This window comes from Triticum urartu, chromosome 6 (assembly GCF_003073215.2).
Source record: "Triticum urartu cultivar G1812 chromosome 6, Tu2.1, whole genome shotgun sequence".
Taxonomy (NCBI): domain Eukaryota; kingdom Viridiplantae; phylum Streptophyta; class Magnoliopsida; order Poales; family Poaceae; genus Triticum; species Triticum urartu.
In genome coordinates this window covers 282,715,236-282,738,578 of record NC_053027.1, presented here as the reverse complement: position 1 = coordinate 282,738,578, position 23,343 = coordinate 282,715,236, and the positions used below count along the sequence as shown (strand labels likewise).

The 23,343-nt window shown below is 48.3% G+C and overlaps 1 long non-coding RNA gene across 2 annotated transcripts; it reads right to left on the bottom strand.

Annotated features, from left to right (window-relative positions):
- Positions 1 to 321: 321 nt before the first annotated feature.
- On the bottom strand, positions 322 to 2,313 carry LOC125517185. Of its 2 annotated transcripts, none has more exons than XR_007287462.1 (3): positions 1,810 to 2,313; positions 1,004 to 1,117; positions 322 to 400 (listed from the first exon to the last, which is right to left on the bottom strand). It is a non-coding gene; the product is annotated as an uncharacterized LOC125517185 (long non-coding RNA). The 2 variants fall into 2 exon arrangements; XR_007287461.1 differs by having other exon boundaries at positions 347 to 403.
- Positions 2,314 to 23,343: the final 21,030 nt, after the last annotated feature.

Below are 23,343 nucleotides of genomic sequence, written 5' to 3'. Positions count from 1 at the left end.
GCATCATGAAATTGGTGATGGAGGAAGATTGATGATGACGATGGCGATGGATTCCCCTCTCTGAAGAACCGAACGGACTCTAGATCAGCCCTCTCGAGAGAGTTTAGGGCTTGGCGGCGGCTCCATATCGTAAAACGCGATGAATCCTTCTCTCTGATTTTTTCTCCCCGAACACGAATATATGGAGTTGGACTTGATGTCGGTGGAGCGTCAGGGGGACCACTAGGCAGGGGGGCACGCCTAGGGGGGTAGGCGTGCCCCACCCTCGTGGACAGGGTGTGGGCCCCCTGACGTGGATTCTTCTTCTAGAATTTTTTATATATTCCAAAAATAATCTCCGTTGAATTTTAGGTCATTCCGAGAACTTTTATTTCTGCACAAAAATAGCACCATGGCAATTCTGCTGAAAACAGCGTCAGTCCGTGTTAGTTCCATTCAAATCATGCAAGTTAGAGTCCAAAACAATGGCAAAAGTGTTTGGAAAAGTAGATACTACGGAGACGTATCACTAAGCCATGTCGACAAGCCCCATCGCGAGCTACTCCCATGGCGCTCGAGCTCCTCGTGTCGACTACCATGTTGTAATTAAGTTTTTTATGCCATGAATATTTTTGCATTCTTATATGCTCATGCAAATACTCCATGCACACGTTGGTATTCTGCAATTTGTATTGTCTACCCTTGCTTCTGAATCATGATTATTTCCTGGACAATAAAGTGAGCTATTCTAATTGTGATATGCAATCCTAATCTATAGTAGAATGGGAACACATCATGCCACCCAAACCACACACACACAACCAGTGGCGGGAGCACAACATGGACGGCATAGATGATTAAGAATGTGGACAGTACATGATAATGGAACATTTCCATCTAGAAATAGAAAACAAATCTATAGTAGAATGGGAACATTTGATTGTTATTCATAGGAGAAGTTTATTTTTGACACCATTCGCAATTATTCCAAACATGGACATGAAAACAGAGCCAAAGCACTTACTGAAAAGGTTCCATTGCATGCCGAAGTTGCTCTTTTAATCGATAAATTCTGAAAAGACTGATTAGAAGCTGGCACCTTATGTGTAAGGGGAAAATACATGATTTACAGCAAAGCCTGTGTAGAAAAAGCATGCATCAAGATACTTCACGATTTACTGCCAATTATAAAATTACAGTTCACCACTTGAGTGATGAAAATAATCAGCACAAAATAACATTTAACTAAAGAGCAATGGTCAACGCATGCATCAGGATACTGTAGAAAAGAAAGAAACCAAGTCCTCATGTTTGAATTTTATGTCAAAGACAATGATAAGTAACAATAATAATGTGTTGATTTTTCATATAGGAAGCATGTTCTTCTCCACATGAACTAGTTTGGTAAGACACAGAGGATAGATAAATAGTGATTTCTAAGGTCCCATTTTCACCCTTTGCTTCCCATTTAATTGGGATTCATGTGGCCTTATCTTACCATTAGCATCAGTACTTTCAGTTGTGCATTATAAATGTAGTTCGATCTATCTGCAACATGCAATAGGTCTCTGCTCAAATATTCAGATCCTTAAAAGTTATATCTTCAGTAGTAGTCGCATCGCATCATAGCACAAAATGCATTTTGTAAGAAAAATTGGGGGAGTAGGAAAGAATCAGTGGGCAGCAGCCACACTTGGTTTACCAGCTCACATACCCACAAAACTGATAGAAAAAATCGACAATGACCTAATAGTAGGACCACACCTGAACTGACAACAAGAGCACATCTGTTCACGCTACTGTATTTCAGAACTTTTTTGAGATTACTACCTCTGCCTTGCTGCATCTTCCTCTAAATTCATCCCTTTTGTTGCAACTACTATATCTGGTTCTTGCCCATCTTGCAACAAATAGGGAGCAAATCAGAGAGATGAGGTTCTTCATGGGCTACCAGTTGTAGGTGGTGTTGCAAGTCGAGCGGGGCCGGCGCTCTTGTGGCAATGACGGCGGGGCCCGGTCGGATCCGGGCGGATCTGGCCGGGGTGGATCCATTTTTGATGGATTTCGCATGGAGGCGGCCGGGTCAGGCAAGATTGAGGGTTGACAGCGCCATGGAGGTCCCTATCCAGGGAGAAAGAGGGATAGAGGTGAGAGGAGATCGATAAGCAGGAGAAGAAGGGAGATGGCCAAGGCGGCGGAGCGACCGGAGGTCGGGCGGGGAGGTCGCCGGCGGTAGGGCGCGGCGGAGGTGCGGGGTCGCTAGCAAGGCGTCTTGTGGCCGCTGGGGGAGCAAGGGAAAGAGGGAGCTGCGGGCGGCGGCGCAGTCCATTCCGAGCCTAGGCGGAATTAGAGGGGTTTTAATGTAAAATAGAATCGTTTTCTCAGAATCCACTAAAAAAGGACTGCGGGTTGTATTACTGAAAAACGTACGGGGGTTAGCAAAATAGCCACGATAGTGAGCGAGCAGGTAGAAGCGATAATCGCTTTATTATTAGGGAAAGATAAGACATATTGTGATATCTCATGATATCCATGTCCTAAAATGGAACAACCTGCCACTTTACCTGCAACTAGCAACGCTATAAGAGGGGCTGAGCAAAGCAGTAACATAGCCAAACAACGGTTTGCTATGATGCTGGAGGTTAAAGACTTATCATGACAATTTGGGAGGTTTGACAAACAAGTGGTAGGTAGAGCAACATAGCAATAACACCGAGAAAAACTAGCAAAGCAAAGATAGAAGTGATATCCAGGGTAATAGTCATCTTGCCTGTAATCCTGCTAGGAAGAAGACAGAATCCATGAAGTAGACGAATGGGCGTAGTCAAACGATCCTGACAATCGCAACATAAGAGGAACTATCGAGAAGAAACAAACAATGTGTTAAACCAACAAGCATAAACATGGCATGATGCACAACTAATTATGATGCATGTTCGATTTATGAGCCATGGCATGGCAAAGTGCAACAAGCAATACTACAAGTTAAGTGAAGCTCAATATGCAACGAGGTTGCATATTGACGAAAATTCACAACAATTATTTAGTTTGCTCTTGTTTATGTACAAGACAAGATTAAATGTTGTTTAACATGGCAAGAGGTCAAGCATATGCATACTACCTATCTAGACAAGTTTAAATCAGTCCCGGAATAACAAACAACATTTCCGGAAAATCCCTATATGTAATTTTTGACTTAAGTGTTGTCCTTCCTATAACACAATTTTATGTTGTTAAACAGCAAAACAAAATGCACCATGTTAACCTACACATTATTCTAGACCCTTTACATATCAAGTTCATTTAATTCAGAGCTACAGTTATTTAGTTATGAAATAAACAATTTTGACATGGCATTTAGGAAAATTAATGCAAACAACCATTTTAAACATTTTAAATGTTGTTATCATGATGCGGATGACATATTCAAGTTATAAGCAATTTTAAAAAATGGACATGAAGGATGATATCACACATTTGTCACTGTGGTGGAAAGAAAGGGGTGCACGGCGACGAATTCGAAAATGATGCCACAACAACATCTTGGTTCCATTAACTCGATTGAGATGTTGATGCAAAGGTACAAGTATAAGATGTGTGGAAGGTGCAAGGGTGACGGGAAGTGATCCGGGTAACCGGGTGTCCCATGTGTCAGTGGCATGGCAAAAGAGAAGCAACATGCAACGACAATCACATACGATGCAAACACAGGGTTCATCTCATACATCACACATGCTTATCCACGAGTTGTCGTCCTAGCGGTTATACCTTCGAAGCATGCGTTCACGGGGGATGGGTTCAATGCATCGTAGAGGGAGCAGTGGTTCATGTTTCAAGAGGAACTTGGCGCATCCAAAACCCACAGGTTAGGTGGTGCCTGTTGGCGAGCACTGGTCGCAGTGTAGACGGAAGTAGTGGAAGTAGTCGTTCACTTGACGGTCTTGTAGGATCCATGTGGACGGTTGGGCTACACTTGTTGTAATGGTACTCGGTTATGGAGTCAAACTTGACAAATCCAAATGCTTCGAGGTCACCATCAGTCTTGGCGATTACACGTCAATGTAGTGGTACTTGCGGTCTTCGAAACCAGCGGTCGTCGAGGTACTTGGAACGAAACGGCAACGGTAACCCAGAGGCCAAAACAAACCAATAAAATTACATTGCATGTGTGTCAAAAGATGTTGATAATTATCATGGAGCTTTGGAATGGAACAAAAAATTGAAGCGCAATGTTTGAGGACCAAACTTGAAATAGAAAAGACATGGAATTAAATTACATGTGTGTTATGGTGAATTTCAAATTAGCGGAATGTTTATTATAGCTCCCTAATAATAGTACGATACTTTGAATATGTTTTGAAGAGAAATCACCATGTGCATTTCACTTAATTAAAATGGATCAAAGATCCATGCAACTTTTTTATGAGAAAAAAATTAGGTTGGTAATATTGATGGCATGATGCAATGCAAATGATGCGATGATGAATGCAACAAACAAATAAAACACACGACGACAACAAAATAATTGGAAGGCTTCTAGAGCATCGGTATCGAGCTATCATAGAAGATCGCCTCGGAAGAGACCCCAAATTTGTGGGCACGTGTTTTTGAACAACACACAATACCCTAGAAACAAATTCCTTCAAAATGTTTGTCCAATATCCCGTTCATGAAGAAAATTGAATTCGGGTCGGATTCGTTTTCGCGGAGGAAATATATCCAAAAATTGGCCCACTCATCGGAAGTTTTCGGGAAGTTGAACAGTCGGATCAAGGTGAAATGCTGAGGGCTAATAGATATGGTAATTCCGCAGCCGATGAACGGTTGGATTTTCCAAAGGACATCCAGTCTAACCGTTGGACTCCTCGCCCCAAACTCGTTCAGATTCCCGTCCGGATTCGATAGATCTCCGGTATATCGGAGATTGATGGAGACTCGCCCATCAAAACATGATGAAAATTTTACAACGTTGTTTTAGACTCAATTCCGCACAAATTCGTAGAAGCAATCATTACAGTGATGCTCGAGGAGGCGGTGATGGCAGATACAACTTTGCTGTCCAATAAAACAACACAGTCGCCTGAGGTCAATGTTGAGATTGAGCCCCCGAGCTCCATGGGTGATTCCTCAATGACCTTGATAGAGATTGAAGTTGATGTTGATGAAGGCCCTCGCCTAATCATGACGATCTGATGTGGAGCACAGTCCTCGATCCAGCTGTCGTGGATCTAAGACTTCGCGGAGGAAGTAATAGCCCTACGTACACACGAGGCAAGATCCTAGCTATGGCGAAGTTGTACACACGACTTTACGAGTTTAGGCCCTTTGCAGAGGAAGTAATAGCCCTACGTCTCGGTGCCCATAGGCGGTCGACTGGATTATGTATGTGTGTGTGTTACAGAGGGTGCGAACCCTTGTCTCAGAGGAGGGGTGGCTTATATACAGTGTGTCAAGACCCCAGGCAGCCCACGTTACAAAGGGTTTAAGGTACATAAAGAGATAGCATTACTGGTAACGGTAGCCTTAAATGCCTTAATGGCCTTAAAGGTTACAGGGTGGACGCTTGCCCGTTGCTGTTCTCGACGCCTCTTGGTCTTCAAACAGGTCGAATGGATTCTTGTATGGTCGAATGATCGTGTAGTCGAGTAACCCAAAGAAGGAGGAGTCTCCGAGTGACTGGTGTCGAGTGGTTTGTACTCGACACCTTTGTTGGGTCCTCCCTGTCGTCCCTTAAGCTTCTTTGCTTCTAAGACAATGACCTTGGATAGGACATATAGGTGAGGCCTATGTCCTCATCATTAGCCCCCGAATGGATTGAGGTCCGAGTGAAAAGAAGGTTGAAGTTGATCTTGTCTTGACTCTTGTGTTTCCCAACTATTCACTTCTGAACAGAGGTCAGCACTGGAATTTCGGCTTCATTTCAGTCGCCTTGATCGATTCAGAAATTGCCGATTGGTTTTATAACGTCACCTGTCGAGTGTTGCCTTTGACGTGATATCTTTGGCGTGACTGGTTGCGGCGGATCCCGGATTTCGTGGGATTCGAAATTTCGGGGGAAGTGCGCCGGACGGAGCGCGCCGTGGTAAGCGGAGTGGATAAATAGGAACGTTTCGATTTCTGCGCCACCTTTTTCACCAAGTATCTTGCGTGCGACTGTTGAGGGATTTGATAGGATCGCCCGGGCCTGCGCGCCATCCACTCGGAAGTGGGCCTTTAAAAGCGGCGAGGCTGAGGCACCTGCACTATGCGCGTCCATTCTCCTTCTTCTTCCTCTTGATCCACTGCTGCATCCGGCTTCTCCACTCTCGACATCGCCGCTCCGCCGCCATGGGAAAGGAAAAGACGACAATGCTGGAACGCGCGAAGAAGGCGACAGGGGCGATGAAGGGCAAGAAGATGAATCAGGGATCTTTATCGCGCTCGGGGCTGCTGCCAGGTTGGATCCAGGGTGATTGTATCCGATCTTCGGTACGGCAAGAGGATTTGGATGAGCTGGCCGAGTCAGGGCTGATCGTCCACAAGGCTGCGCGTTTGCCGGAGGGGGAGACGGAGCTGCAGCCGCGGCCGGGTGAGTGCGTTTTGCTTGCTACTCATGTCGACAGTGGTTTCTTGCTTCCCCTCCATCCTTTTTCTGGGGTTTCTTGAATTTCTTTGGGGCCCAATTCCATAATTTCACTCCCAACACCATCACGTATCTTGTTGCATTCGTGTCCATGTGCGAGAATTTCTTAGGGTGTCGACCGCACTGGGTCTTTTCAAGCACATTTTCACCATTCGATCCTAGATAGTGAAGAAAGCAAACTCGAAGGACGAGAAAACCCACGTTATCCAGATGTGTGGGGGTTTGGGTATCCAGAAGAGGAAAATGAGTTCCTTTCCTCCAATGACCCTTCCTGAGTCGGTCAAAGGCTGGCAGTCGACCTGGTTCTACTGCAAGGATATTGCGACTCCAGGACAGTCAACTGGGCTTCCTCCTTTTTCTTTCGACCATGATCGGACTCCTTCCTCATTGAAAGTTGCCACTGCGGAGAAGGCGGAGACAGGCATGCTGGTCGAGAGGGTGGTCCAACTGATCAACCAAGGCGTCACCGGCATGGATTTGTTGCAGGTGTTCCTCAGTCGGCGCATCCAACCGCTCCAGGCCCGTGACCATTCCATGTGGATGTACTCCGGCGCTGTCGACACTACTCGGGTTCATCCAGAGGAGGTGTTGGTAGAAACAGTAGCTCAATGGCTGACCAGCATCACTGGGAACAAGGACAACCCCAGGGGCGCCAGGAGAGTCGACCCTTTCAGCAACAGCAACCAGCTAGACAAGGTTTGGCCGATATGACCGATTGCATTTGAATGTGTTTTCCGACTGATTTCCACTCGACTTCTTGTCTTGTAGATTTACACAGAGATGTACACAATGCTCAATGGTGAACAAGCTCTGGAGCAGGACCATGAGGGCGGGGACAGCGCGGAGGAGAGCGGTGAATGGGAGTCACCAGACGACGATGATGAAGATGAGAGCGACGAGTCAGATGACGAGGAAGTAGTCGACTCACCGCCTCGTTTGGAACGTCGATCCAAGCAACGCCACGATCCCGTGGGCAGGCACGGTAAGACTGTGGCCTCGAGCGTTCCATCTCAAAAGCGCGCTCGGTCTCCGACTCCAGAACTGGCTGAGAAAGTCATCAAGCAGACCAAGACCAATCCCTCGAAGGCCCGGAAGACCTTGCCTAAGATCAAGATGGATGTTCCTGTTGCTTCTGGGTAAACATTCTTCCCGTGTTTCTTTGCCTCGACAAATTCTCCTGTCCTGACCGAGTAGATGATGAACTTTTCCAGCCCGGCCTCCGCCGCGACTGATATGGATATTGACAAGGTCCCAGATGATGAGTAAACCGACGCCGCAGCTACCTCCAAAGCCAGTAAGTCTGCCCGACTCGAATTTAGTCGGTCGACTAGAATGTTCGTCAGTCGTCTCTCTGATTTTTCTTGTTTGTTGTAGCTCCACGAGATGTTGTTGTGCTTCCGGACGATGAAGAAGAAGAAGTGCCTCTGAGGGAAAGGAGGAGGAGGGACCACGGACTGAGAAGGAAAGCGCCTGAGGTTCAGGTTCCTCAGTCGATACTGATGCCTGGGATGGTAGTGGAGCGATCCGTAGATCTGGCTCACACCAACATCACTTTCGCTATCCCACTGTCGACTGACTGTCCATCAGGGTCAGCTAATCAGACCCCTGCTACTCCAATACAACTCCATGCATCAGACCCAGCAGGTGCTTCGACTGTTTTGCCATCATCACTTTTCACTTCATACCAAACTCTAGACGACCCACCAAGTGCCGCCAAGGAAGCTCTTCTTCAGTTGAATATTGTGATGGGATAGATGAAAGTGGTGCACGAGGCCAGTCAGGAGGCCTTCAACACCGGCGCTGCTCTGCAGACCAATGTCCAGGTTAGTTGGTTTTCTGACTGATCTTACTTCTCATCCACCCACCGGGGTTTGTCTGCTCTAAAGTCGTATAGGTCTTCCACTTCAGTCGACTTAGATTTTTGAACTAGTGGGGGCACACTGAGTTCACCCACTAGGTGTAGTTCTCAAGACCATAGTTGACCGTGGGCAGTCGACTGTGGTCTGAAACTCTGAATTTTCTCACTCAATCTGGGCGGGTCATGTCGAGTGACAATCTGAACCGGTGGGGGCACGCTAAGTGAACCCACTGGGTGTAGTCCCCGAGACCGTGGTGGACTGCGGGAAGTCGACTATGGTCTGAGAACAACTATCTTCGCTTTCTCTCTTTTTTTGACTCGAGCTGGGCAGACCATGCCGAGTGTTGAATCCAACCAGTGGGGTCACGCTAAGTGCACCCACTGGGTGTAGTCCCCAAGACTGCTGTTGAATGTTTGATTCGGCGGTAGTCTTCGAGTAACTTTCACTGTGATGCTTTTTTGTTTTAGTTTACTGATATGTCTTATATGTTGACTGTAGAAATCTTGTAATCTTGGGGCTCAACTTTCTACACTGAACAAGTAGCAAATGAGCCTCAACCTTGATCTGGAATTAGCCAATAAGAATCTCAAGACTGCTCATGACAAAGTAGTTGCCATGGGAGGTAACCAATCGACAATTGTCTATCTTATGACTGGCACTTTTCCTTTCCATTTTTTTGAACTGAGTGATTTCACTCGAGCAGATGTACATAGTGAAAACCGTCAAATCCAAGCTCGTCTGAAGAATGTTATTTCTTTAGATAAAATGAAGCAGGCTCTGGAGAAGAAGGATCTGGATCTTGCTGCCGCACAGAAGCTGGCACGAGAGAAAACAACACTTGCTGACAAGAAGCTTCCTTGAGTCGGCAAGTTAGAAGAAGAGAACTCCAAACTGAAGACTACTGTCTCTACCGCCAATCGGGAGGTCGAGCGACTGAAGAAGGACAAGGACAAGCTGTCTGACGAGATTGGGAGCCTCAAAGCCAAGAAGGGAGAGTTCAAGTCTTATCTGGGCCAGATTGCTGCTCAACTGGTCTTAAAACTTGAAGGTACTGAAGTTCGACTGACTTGTTATGGTTGATTGACATGTCTTATTATATTGCCGACTCACCATTCATCCGACTCTATAGAGCTTTGCCAGGACTTTGAAGCGGAAACGGGGCGGGTCGAGACGGGTCTCGACCCCATAAATTGCCCGGTCAAAGATGACGTCGCAATGAATATGCTGCGGTTGGAATCTCGCATGGACAACGCAGTTGTTTATCTTGCTCGCCTGAAGGCGGCGATGACTCAGGTTGATGCTGAACTCTAACCTCAAGCAGAACTGTCTCAAGACCTCGAGTCTCTGATGGCCCGACTGAATCAAATACCTGAGCGAGTGCAAGAATGGAAGACGTCATCTGCTCGCTGTGGCGCTGATGTCGCCCTGTCCCTGGTCCGAGTGCACTGCAAGGATGTTAAAGAGGACAAGCTGGCGGAGCTCAAGGTTGCTAACACAAAAAGGCACACTTTCTAGTCCTTTATGGACGCTTTCCTTGATGCCGCCACTCGCATCACAGACAGCATAGACCTTGATAGTTTCTGCGATCCAGCCAACCCTCCTCCTGATGAGTGACCAAAAACATTATGCTTCACCTTTATTTGCCTCGGAATGCCGAGTGATTGTGTAATCGTTAAACTTCTTCGGGCTTGATGCTCGAGTATTTTGGATCCGTGGTTCGGAACTTTGGGTTTTATCCGAACTTGGTTTATCTCTGAATATGCTTGCATTTGCCTTCGAGTGGAACTTGTTCTTCACTAGAATAATATTTGTACCTGTGACGCAGCTCTGAAGAAAATGTTGCAGTCGACCTGCACTTCGTCGTCCTTGCGGATAGGGATGGAGCGGACGTTGTACTTGTGGCGCAGCTCCGAGGAGAACATCACAGTCGACCTGCACCTCATCGTTCTTGCGGATAGGTGTGTTTTCAAACTTAGGCGAGTACTGGACTGCAGCTAAGCTCCCGAGTATGAGGTTTGGTCATCACTCGGAAGGATTTTTTAAACTTAGGCGAGTACTGGACAGCAGCTAAGCCCCCGAGTGTGAGATTTTCTCATCACTCGGTAGGATTTTTTAAACTTAAGCGAGTACTGGACTTCAGCTAAGCCCCCGAGTGTGAGATTTGCTGATCACTTGGTAGGATTTTTCAAACTTAGGCGAGTACTGGACTGAAGCTAAGCCCCCGAGTGTGAGATTTGCTCATCACATGGTAGGATTTTTCAAACTTAGGCGAGTACTGGACTGCAGCTAAGCCCCCGAGTGTGAGGTTTGCTCAACACTCGGTAGGATTTTTTTAAACTTAGGCGAGTACTGGACAGCAGCTAAGCCCCCGAGTGTGAGGTTTGCTCATCACTCGGTAGGATTTTTTTTAAAACTTAGGAGAGTACTGGACTGCAGCTAAGCCCCCGAGTGTGAGGTTTGCTCATCACTCGGTAGGATTTTTTTTAAACATAGGTGAGTACTGGACTGCAGCTAAGCCCGCGAGTGTGAGGTTTACTCACCACTCGGTAGGATTTTTCAAACTTAGGCAACTACTGGACTGCAGCTAAGCCTCCGAGTGAGAGGCTTGCTCACCACTCGGTAGGATTTTTCAAACTTAGGCGAGTACTGGACTGCAGCTAAGCCTCTGAGAGGATTGCTCACCACTCGGTAGGATTTTTCAATCTTAGGTGTGTACTGGACTGCAGCTAAGCCTCCGAGTGAGAGGCTTGCTCACCACTCGGTAGGATTTTTCAAACTAAGGCAAGTACTAGACTGCAGCTAAGCCTTCGAGTGAGAGGCTTGCTCACCACTCGGTAGGATTTTTCAACCTTAGGCGAGTACTGGACTGCAGCTAAGCCTCCGAGTGAGAGGCTTGCTCACCACTCGGTAGGATTTTTCAAACTTAGGCGAGTACTGTAATGCAGCTAGGCCTCCGAGTGACAGGATTGCTCACCACTCGATAGGATTTTTCAAAGTTAGGCGAGTACTGGACTGCAACTAGGCCTCCGAGTGAGAGGCTTGCTCACCACTCGGTAGGATTTTTCAAACTTAGGCGAGTACTGGACTGTAGCTAAGCCTCCGAGTGAGAGGCTTGCTCACCACTCGGTAGGATTTTTCAAACTTAGGCGAGTACTGGACTGTAGCTAAGCCTCCGAGTTAGAGTCTTGCTCACCACTCGGTAGGATTTTTCAAACTTAGGCGAGTACTGGACTACAGCTAAGCCTCCGAGTGAGAGCCTTGCTCACCACTCGGTAGGATTTTTCAAACTTAGGCGAGTACTGGACTGCAGCTAAGCCTTCGAGTGAGAGGCTTGCTCACCACTCGGTAGGATTTTACAAACTTAGGCGAGTACTGGACTGCAGCTAAGCCTCTGAGTGAGAGGCTTGCTCACCACTTGGTAGGATTTTTCAAACTTAGGCGAGTACTGGACATCAGCTAAGCATCCAAGTGAGAGGCTTGCTCACCACTCGGTAGGATTTTTCAAACTTAGGCGAGTACTGGACTGTAGCTAAGCCTCCTAGTGAGAGGCTTTCTCACCACTTGGTAGGATTTTTCAAACTTAGGCGAGTACTGGACTGCAGCTAAGCCTCCGAGTGAGAGGCTTGCTGACCACTCGGTAGGATTTTTCAAACTTAGGCGAGTACTATACTGCAGCTAAGCCTCCGTGTGAGAGACTTGCTCACCACTCGGTAGGATTTTTCAAACTTAGGCGAGTACTGGATTGCAGCTGTGCCTCCGAGTGAGAGGATTGCTCACCACTCGGTAGGATTTTTCAAACTTAGGCGAAACGGATTTGCAGCTAAGCCCCCGAGTGAGAGGCTTGCTCATCACTCGGCAGGATTTGTTAAACTTCGGCGAAACGAATTCGCATCTAAGGCACCCACTGGGGGATTTAGAACATAAAAATAAAAAAGAACAACGATCGTTTATGAGACTGTAAAACCGTGTCTTTGTTAATCAAACTAAGGGATATTTCTTATTACATCTCAACAGTCTGAATGCTTAAGTGTAAAAGGGGAGAAGCAACTCCGCATTCCAAGCGCGTGGCTCGTCTTTCTTATGCTCGACGTTGTAGAGGTGGTATGCTCCGTTGTGGAGCACTCTGGTGATGATGAAAGGACCTTCCCAAGTTGGGGCGAGCTTGTGTGGTTTCTGCTGATCTACTCGAGGAACCAAGTCTCCTTCCTGAAATGCTCGACCCCTCACATTTCTGGCGTGGAATCGATGCAGGTCTTGCTGATAAATGGTCGATTGGATCAGAGCCATCTCTCTTTCCTCTTCGAGAAGATCAGCTGCGTCTTGCCGAGCCTATTCTGCCTCATCTTATAAGAAAAGCTCGACTCTGGGTGCATTATGAAGCAAGTCACTCAGAAGCACAGCTTCAGCTCCATAGGCCAAGAAGAATGGAGTTCGACCAGTCGACCGATTTCGAGTCGTCCTCAGACCCCAAAGTACTGATGAAAGTTCATCGACCCAGGCGCCTACCGCATGCTTGAGATCACGCATCAGTCGGGGTTTCAGACCTTTGAGGATCAACCCGTTTGCTCTATCAGCTTGTCCATTCGACTAGGGATGGGCGACTGAAGCATAGTCGACTCGAGTGCCTTGGGAAGCACAGAAGGCTCTGAACTCATCTGAATTGAAGTTCGAGCCATTGTCAGTGATGATGCTATGCGGAACACCGTATCTGAATGTTAGCTCTCTGATTAAACTGAGCGCAGTATGAGCTTCAAGACTTTTGATAGGTTTGGCTTCAATCCATTTGGTGAATTTGTCGACTGCCATGAGTACAGGAGTGAAACCGCTCCTACCCGTTCTCAGAGGTCTTCAGGGCTGACGCAGGCTTGTGAGACATGTTGGACTAAAACTAGCAACCTTCACATTTGTTGACTATTTCTTGTTGCATCTCATTTGCCCGTGGCCAATAAAATCCTGCTCGGTATGCTTTGGCCACAATGGTCCGAGAGGACGCATGGTGACCATAGGTCCCCGAGTGGATGTCGTTGAGGATCACTCGACTCCTTTGGTGTTATGCATTTCTGGCTGACTACAGTTACACTTTCTCTAAACAGCAGCCCTCATATCACAGTAAAAGCTTTGGATCGGCGGACGATCTGCCGGGCCTCTTCTTCGTCCTCTGGGAGTTCCTTCCTGAGGATGTATGTAATGTACGGCACTATCAAGTCGGGAGTGATGACCAAAACCTCCATGATCCTGTCGACCACGGCTGGGACTTCGACTTCAGTCGGATCAGCGGTGCTCTTTGGCTGCAGGGGCTCTTCAGTGAAAGGATCTTCCTGGACTGAAGGTGTATGAATATGCTCCAAAAACACATTACTGGGACTGGCTTCTCTCTTGGAACCTATCTTCGCCAAATCATCCGCTGCTTGATTTTTCAGTCGAGGTATATGGTGGAGTTCTAAACCCTCAAACTTCTTTTCTAAGTTTCTCACCGCATTGTGGTGGCCAGTCATAGCTGGGCTTCTGACGTCCCACTCCTTCATTACTTGATTCACCACCAAATCTGAGTCGTCGTAGACCATGAGGAGACAGACGCCGAGTGAAATGGCCATACGCAACCCATACAAAAGTGCTTCATATTCAGATTCGTTGTTGGAGGAATCAAAATGAATTTGGATAACATAGCGGAGCTTGTCACCTCAGGTGGATACCAATACCACCCTAGCACCAGAACCATTCAGCATCTTGGGTCCATCAAAGAACATGCTCCAGTGGTCCGAGTAAATCTGAGTTGGCAGTTGCTGTTCGATCCACTCGGCGAGGAAATCCGCTATTGCCTGGGACTTGATAGCTTTCTTTGCCTCAAACTTGATATCCATGGGAAGGAGTTCAATGGCCCATTTTGCCACTCGACTAGTTGCATCTCTATTGTTCAGGATTTTTGACAATGGTGCGTCGCTGACGACTGTAACGGAGTGATCAGAGATATAATGTGCAACCTTCTTCGTGGTCATGTAAATCCCATAAACAAGCTTCTGATAATGTGGACATCTTTGCTTGGATGGAGTTAAAACTTCAGAAACATAGTATACTAGGCGCTGAACTTTATAGGCTTTTCCTTCTTCTTCTCGCTCGACCGTGAGTACTGTACTCACAACTTGTCCAGTGGCTGCAATATAAAGCAGTAAGGGTCTTTGCTGATTGGGGCCGCGAGCACCGGCTGGGTGGAAAGCAGGGCTTTGAGATCTGCAAACGCTGCATCAGCTTCAGGAGTCCACTCAAACTTGTCAGATTTCTTCATTAGTCGGTAAAGAGGCAATGCCTTTTCACCGAGGCGAGAAATGAATCGACCCAAGGCGGCCAAACAACTAGTAAGCTTCTGGACATCATGCATGCGCACAGGGCGCTTCATCCGTAGTATGGCACCAACTTTCTCTGGGTTCGGGTCGATCCCTCTTTAGGAAATGAGGAAGCCGAGTAACTTTCCGCCAGGAACTCCGAAAGTACACTTTGATGGGTTAAGCTTGATATCATATCTTCTCAGGTTGGCAAAGGTTTCAGCAAGGTTAGTCAGCAGGTTGGAACCTTTGCGCGACTTGACCACAATGTCATCCATGTATGCTTCCACATTCTGTCTGATTTGAGTGAGCAGACAGTTCTGAATCATCCTCATGAATGTGGCCCCATCGTTCTTGAGAGCGAATGGCATGGTGACATAACAAAAGCACCAGAATGGAGTGATGGAAGCTGTTTTTATCTCATCGGGTCCATACAGTTGGATCTGATGGTACCCGGAATAGGCGTCTAGGAAAGACAAGCGCTCACACCCCGCAGTCGAATCGACAATTTGGTCGATGCGAGGGAGAGGAAAATGATCTTTTGGGCAGGCCCGATTGATATGCTTGAAGTCAATGCACATGTGAAGTGAGTCATCCTTCTTGGGGACCATAACAACATTGGCGAGCCACTCGGAGCGGTAAATCTCGCGGATGAACTCAGATGCCAGGAGCTGAGCCACTTCCTCACTAATTGTTTTTCTCTTCTATACGGCGGACCGTCGAAGATGTTCTTTGACTGGTTTCACTTTCGGGTCGACTCACAAACGATGCTCAGCCAGTCCCCTAGGTACACCTGGCATGTCAGAAGGTTTCCATGCAAAGATGTCCCAGTTCTCACCGAGGAACTGGATGAGCGCTTCTTCCTATTTGCTGTCGAGTGAAGTTGAGATATGAGTAGGAGTAGCATTAGGATCGGTCAGGTGAATATGAATTGGCTTGGTTTCACCGGACAACTGAAATGCAGAATCAATGGCAAGCTTCTTGGAGCGCAGCAAATCACTTGGATCTGCATTTTTCTGGTATTCTTGCATTTCGACTGCCGCCATTTGTGCATCGACAATTTTTGAGCCCTTCTGGAAGCACTCTTCTACTTTCTGCCGATTGCCAGTGATAGTGATCACTCCTCTGGGACCAGGCATTTTCAATTTGAGGTAGACGTAACACGGTCGAGCCATGAAACATGCATAGGCAGGCCTACCCAGAATGGCATGATAAGCACTCTTGAAATCCACTACTTCAAATGTCAACTTTTCTTTGCGGTAATTCTTGGAATCACCAAAAACCACACCAAGGGCGATCTGGACGAGTGATTCAGCCTTCTTGCCAGGTATAATGCCATGGAAGCTCATACTACTTTTGCTGAGCTTGGACATCGGAATCCCCATTCCCTTCAAGGTTTTTGCATAAAGGATATTCAGGCCGCTACCACCATCCATCAACACTTTAGTCAGTTCAGTGCCTTCAACAAATGGGTCGACCACCAACGCTTGCCTCCCAGGGGTGGCTATACGTGTTGGATGGTCAGACTGGTCGAATGTGATGGCAGTCTGGGACCACATCAAATAACTTGGTGTTGCCGGAGCAACCATGTTCACTTCTTTGTTGATAACTTTCAATCGACTTTTGCTCTCAACATCAGCAAAAATCATCAGAGTGGAGTTGACGTTGGGAAAACCGTCATCATCCTCTTCCTTGTCCTCATCCTTGTCCGACTCCTTTTCCTTCTCATTGGGTTGCTTCTCTCAGAATTGCTTGATCAGGAGTCGACACTGTCGAGTGGTGTGCTTGGGATAAATCAAATTACCCTCTTCATCTTTCTTAGTGTGAATGTGACATGGCAAATCCAACACATCATTTCCGTCTTGATCTTTCACTTTCTTGGGATTCCAGTGCACTTTGGGCTTCCCCTTGAACTTTCCTTGAGCCACAACTAAGGCCTCACCAGGAGCAACTGGCTCGGCCTTATGCTTCTGTTTCCGATTGGAAGTACCTCCACCGGTGTCCTGGGCGACTGTTTTGTGCTTGCCACTCCAGAGTCGGTCTTTCTCTTTGCCGTTAGCGTATTTGGTGGCAATCTCCATCATCCGAGTCAGAGTCATATCTCCTGTCCAACCGAATTTCAGATTCAATACCCGATACTTAACGCCTTCCTTGAAGGCACAGATTGCATGGTGGTCTGACACATTCTCCACTGTATGGTGTAACGTGATGCATCTCTAGATATAGTCTCTCAAGGTTTTATTCGGTTTCTATACACAACACTGCAATTTTGTCAACCCTGCCGGTCGCTTGCAAGTACCATCAAAAGTGCTAACAAACACTCTGGTGAGTTCTTCCCAACTGTATACGCTACCGGGTGCTAATTGGTTCAGCCACGCCCTGGCCGAGCCTTCCAGCATGAGAGGGAGGTGCTTCATTGCCACTTCATCATTGCCACCACCAATTTGCACATCCACTCAGTAATCTTCAATCCAATTATCAATCTTAGACTCAACGATGAACTTGCTGACTACAGTCGCCAACCTGAAGTTTGGAGGGATCACTGCGGCCCTGATGGCTCTGCTGAAACACTCGGGACCTAAAACGTGCACTCTACTGCCAGTCGGATAATCTTTGTCATGACCTTCTCTATGCGCTCTGTTCCTGTCAACCAGACCTTGAACGAGGATAGATCTCGCATCAAAGCCTAGCTCTCTTGGGTCGACTGGTACTCTTCGCTCTCCACTGAGGGGGCGCCTGTCATCCTGCCACCGAGGCACATATGACCCACTCCTCGGAGGAGGCTTGTGCACTCGACGATAGTCATTGTGGTCGAGTCGGTGATCATACTGCTCGCAGTTTCTGTACTAATCCTTCCGGTGCCCACATCCCTCACGCCGCGGATGCGATCTTGGGCTGTGAGCCGACTGGACTATGTCCGCCACCACAGACCTGGTATGGATCCTATTCCGCGACTGAGATACTGCTGTATTCTGTTCTCGAGCTGCTCGAAGCAAGGCTCGGATTTACATCAAACCCCTGCCTGCCTCCGACTGGGAATGCTGGATTGACTCTTCTATTCGGGCTGCGGCTATGAGATTTTGGCTCGGAGTGCGGTATACCTGAGTTTGATGTGGAAAAAGCTGCCGTCGACTGGATTCAGGGATCCGCTGCCGAGCACGCTCATCGAGCGCATGCTGCAGGTTCTCCAGTCGAGTGCGCTCAGCCAAGTTGGCTAGGCATGCTTCCTCCAAGGCCCGGGGCTCGGGAGTTTCTCCAACGATAGGAGTGTGAAGTGCATCCATGTTGCACCGGCGAAGCTCTTCCCTCCGCTGCGAAGAAAGGGGCTCGGGGCGGCACTCCTCGTGAAGGCGCGACGGATCGCCGCCGCCATCACCACCGTCGTTGCGGGGGAAGCCAGGAGGACTGGGTGGTCCGTCGACCATCAAGACTTCTGTCGCAGGATCGCTGCTGTCGCATTCGGATTCGGTCTCGATGGAGCCAGTCGAACAAGCCGTAGAGAGTTTTGTCGGGCTCGATTGCCGCGACATGTGAGGTGGCTGACTGGCGGGCCACCGCATGCCTCACCCACCGCTGGAGCCGCGGCCGACCGGAACGCTTGTGATGGCGAGTGGTGGGGGATGAAGAAACCATAGAAACCGACTGATATTGGGTCGACGGTCGCTAGAGAAGGACGCCGCGGATGCACGCGCGAAAGTGCGTTGCCCCACGGACGGGGAACGCATCGACGTCGAGCAGAGCTTCCTGGAGCCAGGTGGAGTCGTCGGTGATGAACATGTGACGCCCCGAGACCGATGTGTCAGGTGTCTTCCAGTTATTCGCTGTTCTTGCCTTGTCATTTTCTTGTGTGTCATGCATTGCATATCTTGTCATCATGTGCATCGCATTTGCATACTTGTTCGTCTCATGCATCCGAGCATTTTCCCCGTTGTCCGTTTTGCAATCCGGCGCTCCTATGTCCTCCGGCGCTCCCTTTTGCCTCTTTTCGTGTGCGGGTATTAAACGTTCTCGGATTGGACCGAGACTTTCCAAGCGGCCTTGGTTTACTACCGGTAGACCGCATGTCAAGTTTCGTGCCATTTGGACTTCGTTTGGTACTCCAACGGTTAACCGAGGAACCGAAAAGGCCTCGTGTGTGTTGCAGCCCAACACCTCTCCAAGTGGCCCAAAAACCCACCTAAACCCACTCCATCATCTAGGACATTCGATCACGATCGCGGGGCTAAAAACCGCACCTCATTTGGACTCTCCTAGCTCCCTCTACCTATATATATATATATATGTCTGTGTGTGTGTGTGTGTCCCTCCCGGAATTTTCGCGCAGATGAAACCCTAGCCCGCTCCTCGCGCCGCCGGACAAAACTTCCACCACCAGCCGTACGTGTCCACCGCCTCAGCCACCTCACTCTGGCGAATCAGGCGTCGCCACCTCAGCGTCACCGCCGCCCACAGCCACTCCCACATCGCCACCTGTCCCCGCCTCCCTCTCTCTCCACCGCGCGCCGCCGAGGCCCGCCGCGACCCATGCTAGGCCCGCCCGAGCCGCCCCGCGCCCCGCGCGCCTGCCCCCGCCGCCACTGATCCTCCAGGCCGGAGCACGCCGTCGCCTAGCGCCCTGCTCCGCCGCCCACCGGCGTCCGCCACCTCGCCGGCGCGGCTCCGCGCCGCCTCGTCGTTCGTTCGCCGGCCGCCCTGCCCCGCGTTCCCGCGCCGCCTCGTCGTTCGTTCCTCGGCCACCCTCCGGTGCCGCTCCGCCGCCACATCGCCGGAGAAGCCGCCTGCATCGCCGTTCACCTCGAAAACCCTAGATCCGGGAGGTATTAAAACGCCTAAGTCCTTTTCCTGGAAGTTTGATGTGCCCCTGTTCATCTCATCATAACTTTGCACCCGTGGCTCCGTTTTGGGCGTGTAGCATGTCAAATTGTTCGTCTCTACGAGTACTTCATTTCATTTCATTTCATCTCATTGCATCATTTTCATTTGAGCTCATCTTGAGGTCCTAAATGCTGTTGGAAGAGTGCTAGTTTCTGTTAGTTTCAGATTCTTATCAGCAATGCACTTTTGTCATTTTTTGCCATGATTGTTGTGTGCCTCCTATGATCTTGAGCTCTACATGAGTTTTGAAGTATGCCATGCCATCTTTACAGGGGTGTATGCCATGTATTTTTGTGATCTCTTTGGTGGCTAGCATAAGCATGCAAAGTAGCCCTCTCAATGTTGCTGATTTCAGGGACTTAGAAATCTTCTAAGTCTTTGTCCTGTTTATATTTTATGCCATGTGTTCATGTTTCTACCGAGTGATCCTTGCCTCTTTTGAGCATGATCAGTAAGGATGTTTTGTAGATATTGTGGTGCTCTATCCATCCATGTCTTTATTTGCAATTATGGAGCACCCTAGCTTGAGTCAATCGAGCTCTACTTTTGCTATAAAATGTTTACATGTTAAGCAATTTTTCCGAGGTTGTTGTAGTTTATCCATGCATGCTATGTTATTGTTCTTGCTATGTTTAGGTTCTATGCCATGTCTACTTGCTGGGTGTATGCTTAGTTTATCATGCATTGCCTTGTAGTGAGTGCATCGAGCTCGTAAACATGCCTACTTAATATCTGTTTTGCCATGTTCCAGTTTTCTACCAAGTCTGAATCTGTTAACGATAATTGCTATGTTCACATGGTTGCCATTGTATTTTCTGATCCCTTTTGGCTTATTGTCAGTAAGGGACTTTTGTTGTATGCTTTGAGTAGCTTCATGTCATGCCTTTCTTTGCCATGATATGATCCTGTAGCATGTTGATATCTTGCTCTGAACATTGCTTCCTGTTGTTAAATTCCTGACTTGATGTTATTTTCACTAAGTCTGTAACATGTTATCTTTTGCACTTTTGCCATGCTTGCTTGAGCCTGCTATTGAGTGAATTAGCCATAGCTTGGTGTTCATCTTTTGTCAAGAATCTTGAGTGCATCCCTGCCATGTATTTTGTTGCTATGTTAGAGTGGTGTAGCTTGTTGTTCTTGATGCATTTAGGTGGCCTCGTGCTGTTAATCGCAGACCGGTGCCATATTTGTTTTGCTTGTCATTTCCAAACCGTGCATCTGATTCCGGTGATCTTTATATCAATTTCGACTGAAATCAACTCCTCTTTCCAGTGACACTCTTGGTTTTCCAAGTTGAGGCCAGGTTCAATCATTCCTTTCCGAATCATGCATATGCAGTGCATATCGCATCCCGGATATCATGCCTTTTCTCGCATCATGTTGTTTGTGCATTGCACGTGGTTTGATTGTTGTTTCCTTGGCTTGTGTTCTTGTCTTGGGTAGAGCCGGGAGATGAGTTCTTGTTCGCGGTATCCGTTGAGTTCGTTTTTGAGGATGAAGCTTTCGCCTTCTCGGAGATCTTTGTAGGCAAGATGACCATATCCTCGAAATCACTTCTATCTTTGCTTGATAGTTGCTCGCTCTATTGCTATGACTATGCTGTGATACCTACCACTTGCTATATCATGCCTCCCATATTGTTAAACCAAGCCTCTAACACACCTTGTCCTAGCAAACCGTTGTTTGGCTATGTTACCTGTAACACCCCGGATGTAACTTTCCCAATTTGTACTCCAACTCTTGCCGTTTCCGGCGTTAAGTTATTTTATTTTCTCGGGTTCGGGTCTTTGTCTCCGTGTGTTGTGGTCGTTGTCATGCGTCTCATATCATGTCATCATGTGCTTTGCATTTGCATACGTGTTCGTCTCATGCATCCGTGCACTTTCCCCGTTGTCCGTTTTGCATTCCGGCGCTTCGTTCTCCTCCGGTGGTCATTTCTAGATTTCTTTCGTGTGTGGGGATTAAACATTTCCGGATTCGACCGAGACTTGCCAAGCGGCCGTGGTTTACTACCGGTAGCCACCTGTCAAGTTTCGTATCATTTGGACTTCGTTTGATACTCCAACGGTTAACCGAGGGACCGAAAAGGCCTCGTGTGTGTTGCAGCCCAACACCCCTCCAATTTGGCCCAAAACCCACCTAAACCTGCTCCATCCTCTAGAGCGTTCGATCACGATCGCGTGGCCGAAAACCGCACCTCATTTAGACTCTCCTAGCTCCCTCTATGCCTATTAAAACACCCCCCCCCCGCCGAAATTCGGATCTCCTTCCTCCCCAAAACCCTAAATATCTCCTCCGCCGTCGCCGGACACGTCCGGACGGACCGGACGCGTCCGCTCCGCCGCCCACGCCCACTCCCACGCTGCCACGTGTCCCGCCGCCGCCTGTCCCGCCGCCGGCCCAGGAGGCCCGTCCCCGGCCCCCAAGGCCCAGATCCCGTCGCGCCCGACCGCCCGCGCCCTCCCCGTCGCCGGCCACCCCACCGCCGCGCGCCATCTCCGGTGAGGGCGACCGCCGACACCATCGCCGCGCCCTCAGGCCGCCGCCACTCCGGCCGCCGCCATCCTTGCCGCTCGGCGCCGCCTCCTCGTCTCCGGCCGCCGACCGCCACCGCCACCTCGGTCCCCGGGTCGCCCCGCACCATCCTCTCCGTCTCCGGCCTACTCCAGCCACCGCGACGCCACTCCGGCCAGATCCCGGCGATCCTCGGTTTGCGCGCCGGGTCAAACCCTAGATCCGCGCGGGGTAAATTTCTTCTAAGTCCCGGAAAATCACAGATCCAAGTGCTCCTGTTCGCAGCCCTGTAACTTTGCATCCGTAGCTCCGATTCATGCATATAGCATATCAAAATGTTCATCTCAGAGAGTACATCATTTCATTACATTGCATCATTTTCATTTGAGTTCATCTTGATGCCCGAAATTCTGTTAGAAGAGGGCTACTTGAGATAATTGTCAGACCTGCTGCTCCATTTAGGTTTTTGTCATTTTTGCCATGATTAATGTGTGCATGATATGCCCTGATGCTCTACATATGTTTTGTTAAGGGTTTTGTCATCTTTCCAGAGGTGCAACCCATGCATTTTTGTGATGTGTGTGGTGACTAGTGCAAGCTTGCAAAGTGGTGCACTTAGTAATTCTGTTTTCAAAGTGGTGCAAAGTGGTGACTAGTCCTTGACCTGTTTATCTCATGATGCCATATGTTCATGTTGTTTCCTAGTGATCCGTGCCTCTTTTGAGGATGATCAATAAGGATGTTTTGTTAATATTGCAGTGATCTATCCATCCATGTCTTTGTTTGCAATTATGGAGCAACCTAGCTTGAGTCAATCGAGCTCTACTTTTGCTACTTTGTGAATCTGGGCAGATTGTCAACTTTTTTGCAATTTTGCCGATGATGTTGTAGTTGATCAGTGCATGCTATGCTATTGTTCTTGCCATGTCTAGCTTGTATTTTGTGCCTTCTTGATGGATGTATGCTTGTCTTGCCATGACTTGCACCGTAGTGAGTGCATCGAGATCGTAAACATGCCTACTTCAGTTATGTTTCAGCATGTGTCAGTTTTCACCAAGTGTGAAAACTGATTATGTTTTTGCCATGTTCACATGCTTGCAATTGTATTTTCTGATCCCTTTTGGCTCAAGGTCACTAAAGGACTTTTGGTAAGATCTTTGAGTAGCTCCATGCC